Here is a 14,477-nt window from a genome sequence, read left to right as displayed (position 1 = left end):
ATATTTAATGAGATTAGACCCCACTACCCCTATATTTCACTTTCTGCCAAAAATTCACATAAATCAGTCCAACCCACCAGGAAGACCAATAGTGGCAGGTATTGACTGACTTACCTCAAATCTATCTGAATATGCTGATGTTTTTCTAAAAACCTATGTGAAATAATTACCATCTTATTTAAAAGATACCATATCTGTATTAAACGTATTGAAAGACCTTGAATGGAAAGACACGTACATGTGGGTGACTAAAGCCAAAACTTTGGAAAGATCAAAACTGCTGGAATATAAACATAGAGAAAATAAAAAGATTGTACGGCGTTCATTACAACATACAACCGGCAAGAGGCGTCCATTGGCAATTCACTCAATGACCATTGGGGAATTTTACTAATGGACCTGATTCTCAAAGAACTTTTACCTCCACGCCCTGAAATTATTTTCAGAAAATCACAGAATCTAAAGGACATTTTGGCCCCAAGTATGTTAACTAATGCACAAGAGGAGAGTCGTTTACTACCTAAATGCACAGGATCACACCAATGTAGAAGATGCAACATATGCAAGTTCCTACATCTGGTTAGGAAGACCTTCACGGACTCAGAAAAAAAGGAGTATAAAATTAAAGACTTTATCAATTGTAACACCCAATCTGTCATATATTTGTTGGAATGAGACTGTGGAAAGCAATATGTCGGAAAAACGAAAAGACCATTGAAAATGAGGATACAAGAACATATCCGAAACATACAGAACAAGGTGGAATCTCATGCTGTCTCAAAACATTTTAACATAACACACAAGTCTAATCCGGAATCACTAACTTTTAAAGCCATCAAATTGGTCAAACTGGGAGAAAGAGGAGGCGACTTAGCCAATAAACTTTCATGAAGAGAGATGTTCTGGATATTCCAGTTACGGACTCTACACCCGATGGGGTTTAATGAGAACTACGAAATTGCTCCGTTTTTATGAAAGAACATCACACTGAAGAGCGAACAGTATTCCCCATTTTCCACCCCACATATCCTACCCCACTTTCCCTACCACCACCACCCACTCATGTTCACATCCTGCACTATATCACTGTATTGGTAGTCATTGACACTGTTATGGTCAATTAACCACCACTTAGTTCACTGTAGCGGGCAACACAGGCATGGTTAAAAAAGAAAATATTCTACAGTCAAACCACACTGGAAAGGCACAATCTCGACCGAACTTGGAAGCAAAGCAGTGTTGGGCCTGATCAGTACCAGCAAGGGAGACCACCTGGGAAGATCAGGTGCTGTAAACTAAACTCGTAATACCGAATATGCTGTCTGTGCATACTAGATAACACAAATAATTAATATAACAATACACATAGAAGCACCATTATGACAAAGCTATACAATAGTGCACATATTCACTTTAATACATAAAAGCACCATTACAACAAATGCTATACAATAGTGCACGTATTGACTTTAATATTTAATATCACTGATATATTAAAAATGTTAATTGTCATGGCACTATCACAATCCTCTTTAAATCTCCATTTTCTTTTATCTTTATATATTTGTATACATTTTTAAATATTTTTATATATATTTCTTTATATATTTATATATTTATATTTATATTTTTATATAGATATTTTTCCATGCATGTTTATTTATACACTTATTTTTACATATCTCTACATTCAATTACCAGTATTTACATTTTTCTAAATAGACCTATACATGGTTTTTGACAAAATGTTACTAATATTAATCATAGCGATTGCAATATTAGCCCTTCTGTATATGAGAATTTACCATGTGTTTTCCTTTTCCCACTAACCACAATGGAAATGGCCCCTGGGCATGTGAAAAGGTCCTATATCATGAGTGCCACAAGCTACTAGAAAATGAGCGCCACCATAAACCATATAGAGAAACCTAATGAAAGATGCTCACCACATCAGGAGACATATACACAGCAGAAGCTAAGGCTCTACTTTGACTGAGACCATAAGAGAAGGCATGCACATGCATGGCAACGTTCCGGAAGTAGGGCAGAAGTGACGTGCTCCGGACTTTCAATGCACCCGGAGACCAGAAGTGTGGCGAAAGTGCCACCAATACACAGAAACTGAACTTTTAAAGATGTTCTGTACATTATTTTAAGCTCCAAAACTCTTGTTTTTCATGTGGTTTGCTATAGCATCTGCCCACAGGAAGGAAGTTATATTTATATTTGAAGTTTATTACATAGTAAAATAGACCTTTATTAAACAGGATATGATGTCATAACTGAGTTAAGAGCAGTGCAGGTATAAATATAAGCCCAGTCCCACTCTGCCTTTACTACTTGATGAAGTCTGTATGATGGGGCAGCATTTGACCTCTGACTCAGATAAGCACTTTAACTTTTTGCACTTTATTGCACTTTATTTATAGACACCAGCGGTCGCTACCCCCATCCTTTTCCTTCCTAAATTCAATTAATTTAGGGATTTGCCACCCAATATTACTTGGGGGATCAGCAGACACCCTATATATCGGGAGTGTCAAAGCAGAACAGCCATATATGTTGGGTTGCAGAGTCTTTATCTTAATTTTCATTTGTTGGACAGTTTTTTCTGCTTTTTTTGTGATTTTTATTGGTAACAATAAATACTGTAGCCTGGGAAATAATTTAGCATTTTAATTACATTAAGAAATTCAGATTGAACAACAAAGAGAATTGATTGGTGTCAAAAAAACATATAATGAGAAAATACCTAATAGTGAACCCCTCCCACCTTGCGACTTAGATGATTTGTTCTGGGGAATAGAGAGACTCCTTACTAAAGAAGTAAAAATGTGGTGGGATATAAAGGGCCTAGAACACTATATATCAGTTGATAAAATACCAAGAGGTCTGAGAATTTCCAAACAACCCACATTTGGCAATTTTGATACAACCTTTTTAGAAAAATGGGATAAAGTGTTGCACAATTGTTCTATTGATCTGGTGAAACTCCTAGTTGAGGAGAAGAAAAAATGTCTATCAGAATTGGAGAACAGTATCAAAAACAAAGAGGCAGAACTGGAACCATTTAAAGGCAAAGAAGATTACAACATCAATGAGAAAGTCCTCATCAAAAAACTAGAACGCATTGAAGAAGAGGTCACTAAAGGCAAAGAGAAAAATTTTCTCAGGGACAAATACGATTATGAACAAGGACGAATCAAGAATTGGAGTAGATTTGGAGCAACAGGACAACCAAATGACAGAACAGTTAAATCATATTGGAAAACAGTACCCATAAAAGGAAAACCATGACAGAATTCAGATTTGACAACTCCATCCTCAAACACAGGAACATCAAACAGATTCACAGCCCTACAGAGATTGGGATCACATACCGACCAAGTTTTTTTACCCCAATGATTAGGAACAAGGCCAAAAGAAATAATGAGGAATACACTGAAAGAAGATTACAGACCAGCATCACCACTAAAAAGATGCTACACAGAAGAAGAGGAAATTGGGGCAGCAGGAGGGAGAGAGATCAAGAAAAGAACACTAACAACGGATCTAAGAGAAAAAGGGATATTCATTCTATCAAAACATATATTGATGAAATCAGAGGTATCCTTACTCAACAAGGTCCTCACTTTTGCTCCCATGGGAGGTCTTAACAAATTTGAAACATTCATTGACTTAAATACATTTGTAAGGAAATTAACTCTCAAAAGACATTTTCTTAGGAAGGAAGATGCCATCATCAGCAATTATGAGAATCAGTCGAAATCAGGTCTGAAACTGGTAACAAAATACTACCCGTTAGATTCCAAAGGGAGCAATCTTAAAATCTGTTATGAACTGACTGGACCTTTGTGAAACCTAACCGGAGAAAATAAAGGAGAAGAACATCACAAACCAAGAAAGTGAAGCACTTAAAAACCTACAAAAGAACAATGGCATATTCTTAAAACAAGCTGACAAAGGGGTCATAAGGGGTCATAAGGGGTCATAATGGATCGCGACAAATACACCAAAGAAGCCTTAAGATTATTGGGGAATGAAACCTCATACGAAAAATTAATAGGCGATCTGAAAGATGCATTTGTTGAAGAATTACGAATACTATTATTACACGCTTTATGTACAGACACTATCACTAAAAGTGAATTTCAATATTTAATGAGATTAGACCCCACTACCCCTATATTTCTCTTTCTGCCAAAAATTCACAAAAATCAGTCCAACCCACCAGGAAGACCAATAGTGGCAGGTATTGACTGACTTACCTCGAATCTATCTGAATATGCTGATGTTTTTCTAAAAACCTATGTGAAATAATTACCATCTTATTTAAAAGATACCATATCTGTATTAAACGTATTGAAAGACCTTGAATGGAAAGACACGTACATGTGGGTGACTAAAGCCAAAACTTTGGAAAGATCAAAACTGCTGGAATATAAACATAGAGAAAATAAAAAGATTGTACGGCGTTCATTACAACATACAACCGTCAACAGGCATCCATTGGCAATTCACTCAATGACCATTGTGGAATTTTACTAATGGACCTGATTCTCAAAGAACTTTTACCTCCATGCCCTGAAATTATTTTCAGAAAATCACGGAATCTAAAGGACATTTTGGCCCCAAGTATGTTAACTAATGCACAAGAGGAGAGTTGTTTACTACCTAAATGCACGGGATCACACAAATGTGGCAGATGCAACATATGCAAGTTCCTACATCTGGTTAGGAAGACCTTCACGGACTCAGAAAAAAAGGAGTATAAAATTAAAGACTTTATCAATTGTAACACCCAATCTGTCATATATTTGTTGGAATGAGATTGTGGAAAGCAATATGTCGGAAAAACGAAAAGACCATTGAAAATGAGGATACAAGAACATATCCGAAACATACAGAACAAGGTGGAATCTCATGCTGTCTCAAAACATTTTAACATAACACACAAGTCTAATCCGGAATCACTAACTTTTAAAGCCATCAAATTGGTCAAACTGGGAGAAAGAGGAGGCGACTTAGCCAATAAACTTTCATGAAGAGAGATGTTCTGGATATTCCAGTTACGGACTCTACACCCGATGGGGTTTAATGAGAACTACGAAATTGCTCCGTTTTTATGAAAGAACATCACACTGAAGAGCGAACAGTATTCCCCATTTTCCACCCCACATATCCTACCCCACTTTCCCTACCACCACCACCCACTCATGTTCACATCCTGCACTATATCACTGTATTGGTAGTCATTGACACTGTTATGGTCAATTAACCACCACTTAGTTCACTGTAGCGGGCAACACAGGCATGGTTAAAAAAGAAAATATTCTACTGTCAAACCACACTGAAAAGGCACAATCTCGACCGAACTTGGAAGCAAAGCAGTGTTGGGCCTGATCAGTACCAGCAAGGGAGACCACCTGGGAAGATCAGGTGCTGTAAACTAAACTCGTAATACCGAATATGCTGTCTGTGCATACTAGATAACACAAATAATTAATATATCAATACACATAGAAGCACCATTATGACAAAGCTATACAATAGTGCACATATTCACTTTAATACATAAAAGCACCATTACAACAAATGCTATACAATAGTGCACGTATTGACTTTAATATTTAATATCACTGATATATTAAAAATGTTAATTGTCATGGCACTATCACAATCCTCTTTAAATCTCCATTTTCTTTTATCTTTATATATTTGTATACATTTTTAAATATTTTATGTATATTTCTTTATATATTTATATATTTATATTTTTATATAGATATTTTTCCATGCATGTTTATTTATACACTTATTTTTACATATCTCTACATTCAATTACCAGTATTTACATTTTTCTAAATAGACCTATACATGGTTTTTGACAAAATGTTACTAATATTAATCATAGCGATTGCAATATTAGCACTTCTGTATATGAGAATTTACAATGTGTTTTCCTTTTCCCACTAACCACAATGGAAATGGCCCCTGGACATGTGAAAAGGTCCTATATCATGAGTGACACAAGCTACTAGAAAATGGCCACCACAATAAACCATATAGAGACACCTAATGAAAGATGGCCACCACATCAGGAGACATATACATAGCAGAAGCTAAGGCTCTACTTTGACTGAGACCATAAGAGAAGGCATGCACATGCATGGCAACATTCCGGAAGTGGGGCAGAAGTGACGTGCTCCGGACTTTCAATGCACCCGGACACCAGAAGTGTGGCGAAAGTGCCACCAATACACAGAAACTGAACTTTTAAAGATGTTCTGTACATTATTTTAAGCTCCAAAACTCTTGTTTTCATGTGGTTTGCTATAGCATCTGCCCACAGGGAGGAAGTTATATTTATATTTGAAGTTTATTACATAGTAAAATAGACCTTTATTAAACAGGATATGATGTCATAACTGAGTTAAGAGCAGTGCAGGTATAAATATAAGCCCAGTCCCACTCTGCCTTTACTACTTGATGAAGTCTGTATGATGGGGCAGCATTTGACCTCTGACTCAGATAAGCACTTTAACTTTTTGCACTTTATGTCATTTTTTTATATATCTGAAATTACCTTGTATCCCATTTTTAGAAAAAGATTGTGAATTCTTAATAAATGTTTTAATTGTTTTCAGTATTTTTTATTTATTTATAGACACCAGCGGTCGCTAACCTCATCCTTTTCCTTCCTAAATTCAATTAATTTAGGGATTTACCATCCCAATATTACTTGGGGGATCAGCAGACACCCTATATATCGGGAGTGTCAAAGCAGAACAGCCATATATGTTGGGTTGCAGAGTCTTTATCTTAATTTTCATTTGTTGGACAGTTTTTTCTGCTTTTTTTGTGATTTTTATTGGTAACAATAATTACTGTAGCCTGGGAAATAATATAGCATTATAATTACGTTAAAAAATTTAGATTGAACAACAAAGAGAATTGATTGGTGTCAAAAAAACATATAATGAGAAAAAACCTATTAGTGAACCCCTCCCACCTTGCAACTTAGATGATTTGTTCTTGGGAATAGAGAGACTCCTCACTAAAGAAGTAAAAATGTGGTGGGATATAAAGGGCCTAGAACACTATATATCAGTTAATAAAATACCAAGAGGTCTGAGAATTTCCAAACAACCCACATTTGGCAATCTTGATACAACCTTTTTAGAAAAATGGGATAAAGTGTTTCACAACTGTTCTATTGATCTGATGAAACTCCTAGTTGAGGAGAAGAAAAAATGTCTATCAGAATTGGAGAACAGTATCAAAAACAAAGAGGCAGAACTGGAACCATTTAAAGGCAAAGAAGATTACAACATCAATGAGAAAGTCCTCATCAAAAAACTAGAACGCATTGAAGAAGAGGTCACTAAAAGGCAAAGAGAAAATTTTTCTCAGAGACAAATACGATTATGATCAAGGACGAATCAAGAATTGGAGTAGATTTGGAGCAACAGGACAACCAAACGACAGAACAGTTAAATCATATTGGAAAACAGTATCCATAAAAGGAAAACCAAGACAGAATTCAGATTTGACAACTCCATCCTCAAACACAGGAGCATCAAACAGATTCACAGCCCAACAGAGATTGGGATCAAATACCGACCAAGTTTTTTTACCCCAATGATTAGGAACAAGGACAAAATAAATAATGAGGAATACACTGAAAGAAGATTACAGACCAGCATCACCACTAAAAAGATGCTACACAGAAGAAGAGGAAATTGGGGCAGCAGGAGGGAGAGAGATCAAGAAAAGAACACTAACAACGGATCTAAGAGAAAAAGGGATATTCATTCTATCAAAACATTTATTGATGAAATCAGAGGTATCCTTACTCAACAAGGGCCTCACTTTTGCTCCCATGGAAGGTCTTAACAAATTTGAAACATTCATTGACTTAAATAAATTTGTAAGGAAATTAACTCTCAAAAGACATTTTCTTAGGAAGGAAGATGCCATCATCAGCAATTATGAGAATCAGTCGAAATCAGGTCTGAAACTGGTATCAAAATTCTACCCGTTAGATTCCAAAGGGAGAAATCTTAAAATCTGTTATGAACTGACTGGACCTTTGTAAAGCCTAACTGGTATCAAAATTCTACCCGTTAGATTCCAAAGGGAGCAATCTTAAAATCTGTTATGAACTGACTGGACCTTTGTGAAACCTAACCGGAGAAAATAAAGTAGAAGAACATCACAAACCAAGAAAGTGAACCACTTAAAAACCTACAAAAGAACAACGGCATATTCTTAAAACAAGCTGACAAAGGGGTCATAAGGGGTCATAAGGGGTCATAATGGATCGCGACAAATACACCAAAGAAGCCTTAAGATTATTGGGGAATGAAACCTCATACGAAAAATTAATAGGCAATCTGAAAGATGCATTTGTTGAAGAATTACGAATACTATTATTACACGGTTTATGTACAGACACTATCACTAAAAGTGAATTTCAATATTTAATGAGATTAGATCCCACTACCCCTATATTTCACTTTCTGCCAAAAATTCACAAAAATCAGTCCAACCCACCAGGAAGACCATTAGTGGCAGGTATTGACTGACTTACCTCGAATATATCTGAATATGCCGATGTTTTTCTAAAAACCTATGTGAAATAATTACCATCTTATTTAAAAGATACCATATCTGTATTAAACGTATTGAAAGACCTTGAATGGAAAGACACGTACATGTGGGTGACTAAAGGCAAAACTTTGGAAAGATCAAAACTGCTGGAATATAAACATAGAGAAAATAAAAAGATTGTACGGCGTTCATTACAACATACAACCGGCAAGAGGCGTCCATTGGCAATTCACTCAATGACCGTTGGGGAATTTTACTAATGGACCTGATTCTCAAAGAACTTTTACCTCCACGCCCTGAAATTATTTTCAGAAAATCACAGAATCTAAAGGACATTTTGGCCCCAAGTATGTTAACTAATGCCCAAGAGGAGAGTCGTTTACTACCTAAATGCACAGGATCACACAAATGTGGCAGATGCAACATATGCAAGTTCCTACATCTGGTTAGGAAGACCTTCACGGACTCAGAAAAAAAGGAGTATAAAATTAAAGACTTTATAAATTGTAACACCCAATCTGTCATATATTTGTTGGAATGAGACTGTGGAAAGCAATATGTGGGAAAAACGAAAAGACCATTGAAAATGAGGATACAAGAACATATCCGAAACATACAGAACAAGGTGGAATCTCATGCTGTCTCAAAACATTTTAACATAACACACAAGTCTAATCCGGAATCACTAACTTTTAAAGCCATCAAATTGTTGAGTAAGGTCAAACTGGGAGAAAGAGGAGGCGACTTAGCCAATAAACTTTCATGAAGAGAGATGTTCTGGATATTCCAGTTACGGACTCTACACCCAATGGGGTTTAATGAGAACTACGAAATTGCTCCGTTTTTATGAAAGAACATCACACTGAAGAGCGAACAGTATTCCCCATTTTCCACCCCACATATCCTACCCCACTTTCCCTACCACCACCACCCACTCATGTTCACATCCTGCACTATATCACTGTATTGGTAGTCATTGACACTGTTATGGTCAATTAACCACCACTTAGTTCACTGTAGCGGGCAACACAGGCATGGTTAAAAAAGAAAATATTCTACAGTCAAACAACACTGGAAAGGCACAATCTCGACTGAACTTGGAAGCAAAGCAGTGTTGGGCCTGATCAGTACCAGCAAGGGAGACCACCTGGGAAGATCAGGTGCTGTAAACTAAACTCGTAATACCGAATATGCTGTCTGTGCATACTAGATAACACAAATAATTAATATATCAATACACATAGAAGCACCATTATGACAAAGCTATACAATAGTGCACATATTCACTTTAATACATAAAAGCACCATTACAACAAATGCTATACAACAGTGCACGTATTGACTTTAATATTTAATATCACTGATATATTAAAAATGTTAATTGTCATGGCACTATCACAATCCCCTTTAAATCTCCATTTACTTTTATCTTTATATATTTGTATACATTTTTAAATATTTTTATATATATTTCTTTATATATTTATATATTTATATTTATATTTTTATATAGATATTTTTCCATGCATGTTAATTTATACACTTATTTTTACATATCTCTACATTCAATTACCAGTATTTACATTTTTCTAAATAGACCTATACATGGTTTTTGACAAAATGTTACTAATATTAATCATAGCGATTGCAATATTAGCACTACTGTATATGAGAATCTACAATGTGTTTTCCTTTTCCCACTAACCACAATAGAAATGGCCCCTGGACATGTGAAAAGGTCCTATATCATGAGTGCCACAAGCTACTAGAAAATGGCCGCCACCATAAACCATACAGAGAAACCTAATGAAAGATGGCCACCACATCAGGAGACATATACACAGCAGAAGCTAAGGCTCTACTTTGACTGAGACCATAAGAGAAGGCATGCACATGCATGGCAACATTCCGGAAGTGGGGCAGAAGTGACGTGCTCCGGACTTTCAATGCACCCGGACACCAGAAGTGTGGCGAAAGTGCCACCAATACACAGAAACTGAACTTTTAAAGATGTTCTGTACATTATTTTAAGCTCCAAAACTCTCATTTTTCATGTGGTTTGCTATAGCATCTGCCCACAGGGAGGAAGTTATATTTATATTTGAAGTTTATTACATAGTAAAATAGACCTTTATTAAACGGGATATGATGTCATAACTGAGTTAAGAGCAGTGCAGGTATAAATATGAGCCCAGTCCCACTCTGCCTTTACTACTTGATGAAGTCTGTATGATGGGGCAGCATTTGACCTCTGACTCAGATAAGCACTTTAACTTTTTGCACTTTATGTCATTTTTTTTATATATGTGAAATTACCTTGTATCCCATTTTTAGAAAAAGATTGTGAATTCTTAATAAATGTTTTAATTGTTTTAAGTATTTTTTATTTATTTATAGACACCGGCGGTCGCTACCACCATCCTTTTCCTTCCTAAATTCAATTAATTTAGGGATTTACCATCCCAATATTACTTTGGGGATCAGCTGAAACCCTATATATCGGGAGTGTCAAAGCAGAACAGCCATATATGTTGGGTTGCAGAGTCTTTATCTTAATTTTCATTTGTTGGACAGTTTTTTCTGTTGTTTTTTTTTGTGATTTTTATTGGTAACAATAAATACTGTAGCCTGGGAAATAATTTAGCATTATAATTACGTTAAGAAATTCAGATTGAACAACAAAGAGAATTGATTGGTGTCAAAAAAATATATAATAAGAAAAAACCTAATAGTGAACCCCTCCCACCTTGCGACTTAGATGATTTGTTCTGGGGAATAGAGAGACTCCTCACTAAAGAAGTAAAAATGTGGTGGGATATAAAGGGCATAGAACACTATATATCAGTTGATAAAATAGCAAGAGGTCTGAGAATTTCCAAACAACCCACATTTGGCAATCTTGATACAACCTTTTTAGAAAAATGGGATAAAGTGTTGCACAATTGTTCTATTGATCTGATGAAACTCCTAGTTGAGGAGAAGAAAAAATGTCTATCAGAATTGGAGAACAGTATCAAAAACAAAGAGGCAGAACTGGAACCATTTAAAGGCAAAAAAAATTACAACATCAATGAGAAAGTCCTCATCAAAAAACTAGAACGCATTGAAGAAGAGGTCACTAAAGGCAAAGAGAAAAATTTTCTCAGGGACAAATACGATTATGAACAAGGACGAATCAAGAATTGGAGTAGATTTGGAGCAACAGGACAACCAAACGACAGAACAGTTAAATCATATTGGAAAACAGTACCCATAAAAGGAAAACCAAGACAGAATTCAGATTTGACAACTCCATCCTCAAACACAGGAACATCAAACAGATTCACAGCCCTACAGAGATTGGGATCAAATACCGACAAAGTTTTTTTACCCCCAATGATTAGGAACAAGGCCAAAAGAAATTATGAGGAATACACTGAAAGAAGATTACAGACCAGCATCACCACTAAAAAGATGCTACACAGAAGAAGAGGAAATTGGGGCAGCAAGAGAGATCAAGAAAAGAACACTAACAACGGATCTAAGAGAAAAAGGGATATTCATTCTATCAAAACATATATTGACGAAACCAGAGGTATCCTTACTCAACAAGGGCCTCACTTTTGCTCCCATGGGAGGTCTTAACAAATTTGAAACATTCATTGACTTAAATAAATTTGTAAGGAAATTAACTCTCAAAAGACATTTTCTTAGGAAGGAAGATGCCATCATCAGCAATTATGAGAATCAGTCGAAATCAGGTCTGAAACTGGTATCAAAATACTACCCGTTAGATTCCAAAGGGAGCAATCTTAAAATCTGTTATGAACTGACTGGACCTTTGTGAAACCTAACAGGAGAAAATAAAGGAGAAGAACATCACAAACCAAGAAAGTGAAGCACTTAAAAACCTACAAAAGAACAACGGCATATTCTTAAAACAAGATGACAAAGGGGTCATAAGGGGTCATAAGGGGTCATAATGGATCGCGACAAATACACCAAAGAAGCCTTAAGATTATTGGGGAATGAAACCTCATACGAAAAATTAATAGGCGATCTGAAAGATGCATTTGTTGAAGAATTACGAATACTATTATTAAACAGTTTATGTACAGACACTATCACTAAAAGTGAATTTCAATATTTAATGAGATTAGACCCCACTACCCCTATATTTCACTTTCTGCCAAAAATTCACAAAAATCAGTCCAACCCACCAGGAAGACCAATAGTGGCAGGTATTGATTGACTTACCTCAAATCTATCTGAATATGCAGATGTTTTTCTAAAAATCTATGTGAAATAATTACCATCTTATTTAAAAGATACCATATCTGTATTAAACGTATTGAAAGACCTTGAATGGAAAGACATGTACATGTGGGTGACTAAAGCCAAAACTTTGGAAAGATCAAAACTGCTGAAATATAAACATAGAGAAAATAAAAAGATTGTACAGCGTCCATTACAACATACAACCGGCAAGAGGCGTCCATTGGCAATTCACTCAATGACCATTGGGGAATTTTACTAATGGACCCGATTCTCAAAGAACTTTTACCTCCACGCCCTGAAATTATTTTCAGAAAATCACGGAATCTAAATGACATTTTGGCCCCAAGTATGTTAACTAATGCACAAGAGGAGAGTTGTTTACTACCTAAATGCACAGGATCACACAAATGTGGCAGATGCAACATATGCAAGTTCCTACATCTGGTTAGGAAGACCTTCACGGACTCAGAAAAAAAGGAGTATAAAATTAAAGACTTTATCAATTGTAACACCCAATCTGTCATATATTTGTTGGAATGAGACTGTGGAAAGCAATATGTCGGAAAAACGAAAAGACCATTGAAAATGAGGATACAAGAACATATCCGAAACATACAGAACAAGGTGGAATCTCATGCTGTCTCAAAACATTTTAACATAACACACAAGTCTAATCCGGAATCATTAACTTTTAAAGCCATCAAATTGGTCAAACTGGGAGAAAGAGGAGGCGACTTAGCCAATAAACTTTCATGAAGAGAGATGTTCTGGATATTCCAGTTACGGACTCTACACCCAATGGGGTTTAATGAGAACTACGAAATTGTTCCATTTTTATGAAAGAACATCACACTGGAGAGCGAACAGTATTCCCCATTTTCCACCCCACATATCCTACCCCACTTTCCCTACCACCACCACCCACTCATGTTCACATCCTGCACTATATCACTGTATTGGTAGTCATTGACACTGTTATGGTCAATTAACCACCACTTAGTTCACTGTAGCGGGCAACACAGGCATGGTTAAAAAAGAAAATATTCTACAGTCAAACCACACTGGAAAGGCACAATCTCGACCGAACTTGGAAGCAAAGCAGTGTTGGGCCTGATCATTACCAGCAAGGGAGACCACCTGGGAAGATCAGGTGCTGTAAACTAAACTCGTAATACCGAATATGCTGTCTGTGCATACTAGATAACACAAATAATTAATATATCAATACACATAGAAGCACCATTATGACAAAGCTATACAATAGTGCACATATTCACTTTAATACATAAAAGCACCATTACAACAAATGCTATACAATAGTGCACGTATTGACTTTAATATTTAATATCACTGATATATTAAAAATGTTAATTGTCATGGCACTATCACAATCCTCTTTAAATCTACATTTTCTTTTATCTTTATATATTTGTATACATTTTTAATTATTTTTATATATATTTCTTTATATATTTATATATTTATATTTATATTTTTATATAGATATTTTTCCATGCATGTTTATTTATACACTTATTTTTACATATCTCTACATTCAATTAACAGTATTTACATTTTTCTAAATAGACCTATACATGGTGTTTGAC

General features: G+C 35.7%; 4 pseudogenes; all 4 read left to right on the top strand.

The window, feature by feature from the left end:
• Positions 1 to 1,178: 1,178 nt before the first annotated feature.
• LOC134939194 (5S ribosomal RNA) lies at positions 1,179 to 1,297 on the top strand (annotated as a pseudogene).
• Positions 1,298 to 5,332: 4,035 nt separating this feature from the next.
• LOC134937170 (5S ribosomal RNA) lies at positions 5,333 to 5,451 on the top strand (annotated as a pseudogene).
• Positions 5,452 to 9,666: 4,215 nt separating this feature from the next.
• On the top strand, positions 9,667 to 9,785 carry LOC134937488 (5S ribosomal RNA; annotated as a pseudogene).
• Positions 9,786 to 13,913: 4,128 nt separating this feature from the next.
• Positions 13,914 to 14,032, top strand: LOC134937313 (5S ribosomal RNA; annotated as a pseudogene).
• The last annotated feature ends 445 nt before the right edge of the window (positions 14,033 to 14,477 follow it).

This window comes from Pseudophryne corroboree, chromosome 6, assembly GCF_028390025.1.
Source record: "Pseudophryne corroboree isolate aPseCor3 chromosome 6, aPseCor3.hap2, whole genome shotgun sequence".
Taxonomy (NCBI): Eukaryota; Metazoa; Chordata; class Amphibia; order Anura; family Myobatrachidae; genus Pseudophryne; species Pseudophryne corroboree.
This window is presented reverse-complemented; position numbering and strand designations above follow the sequence as displayed.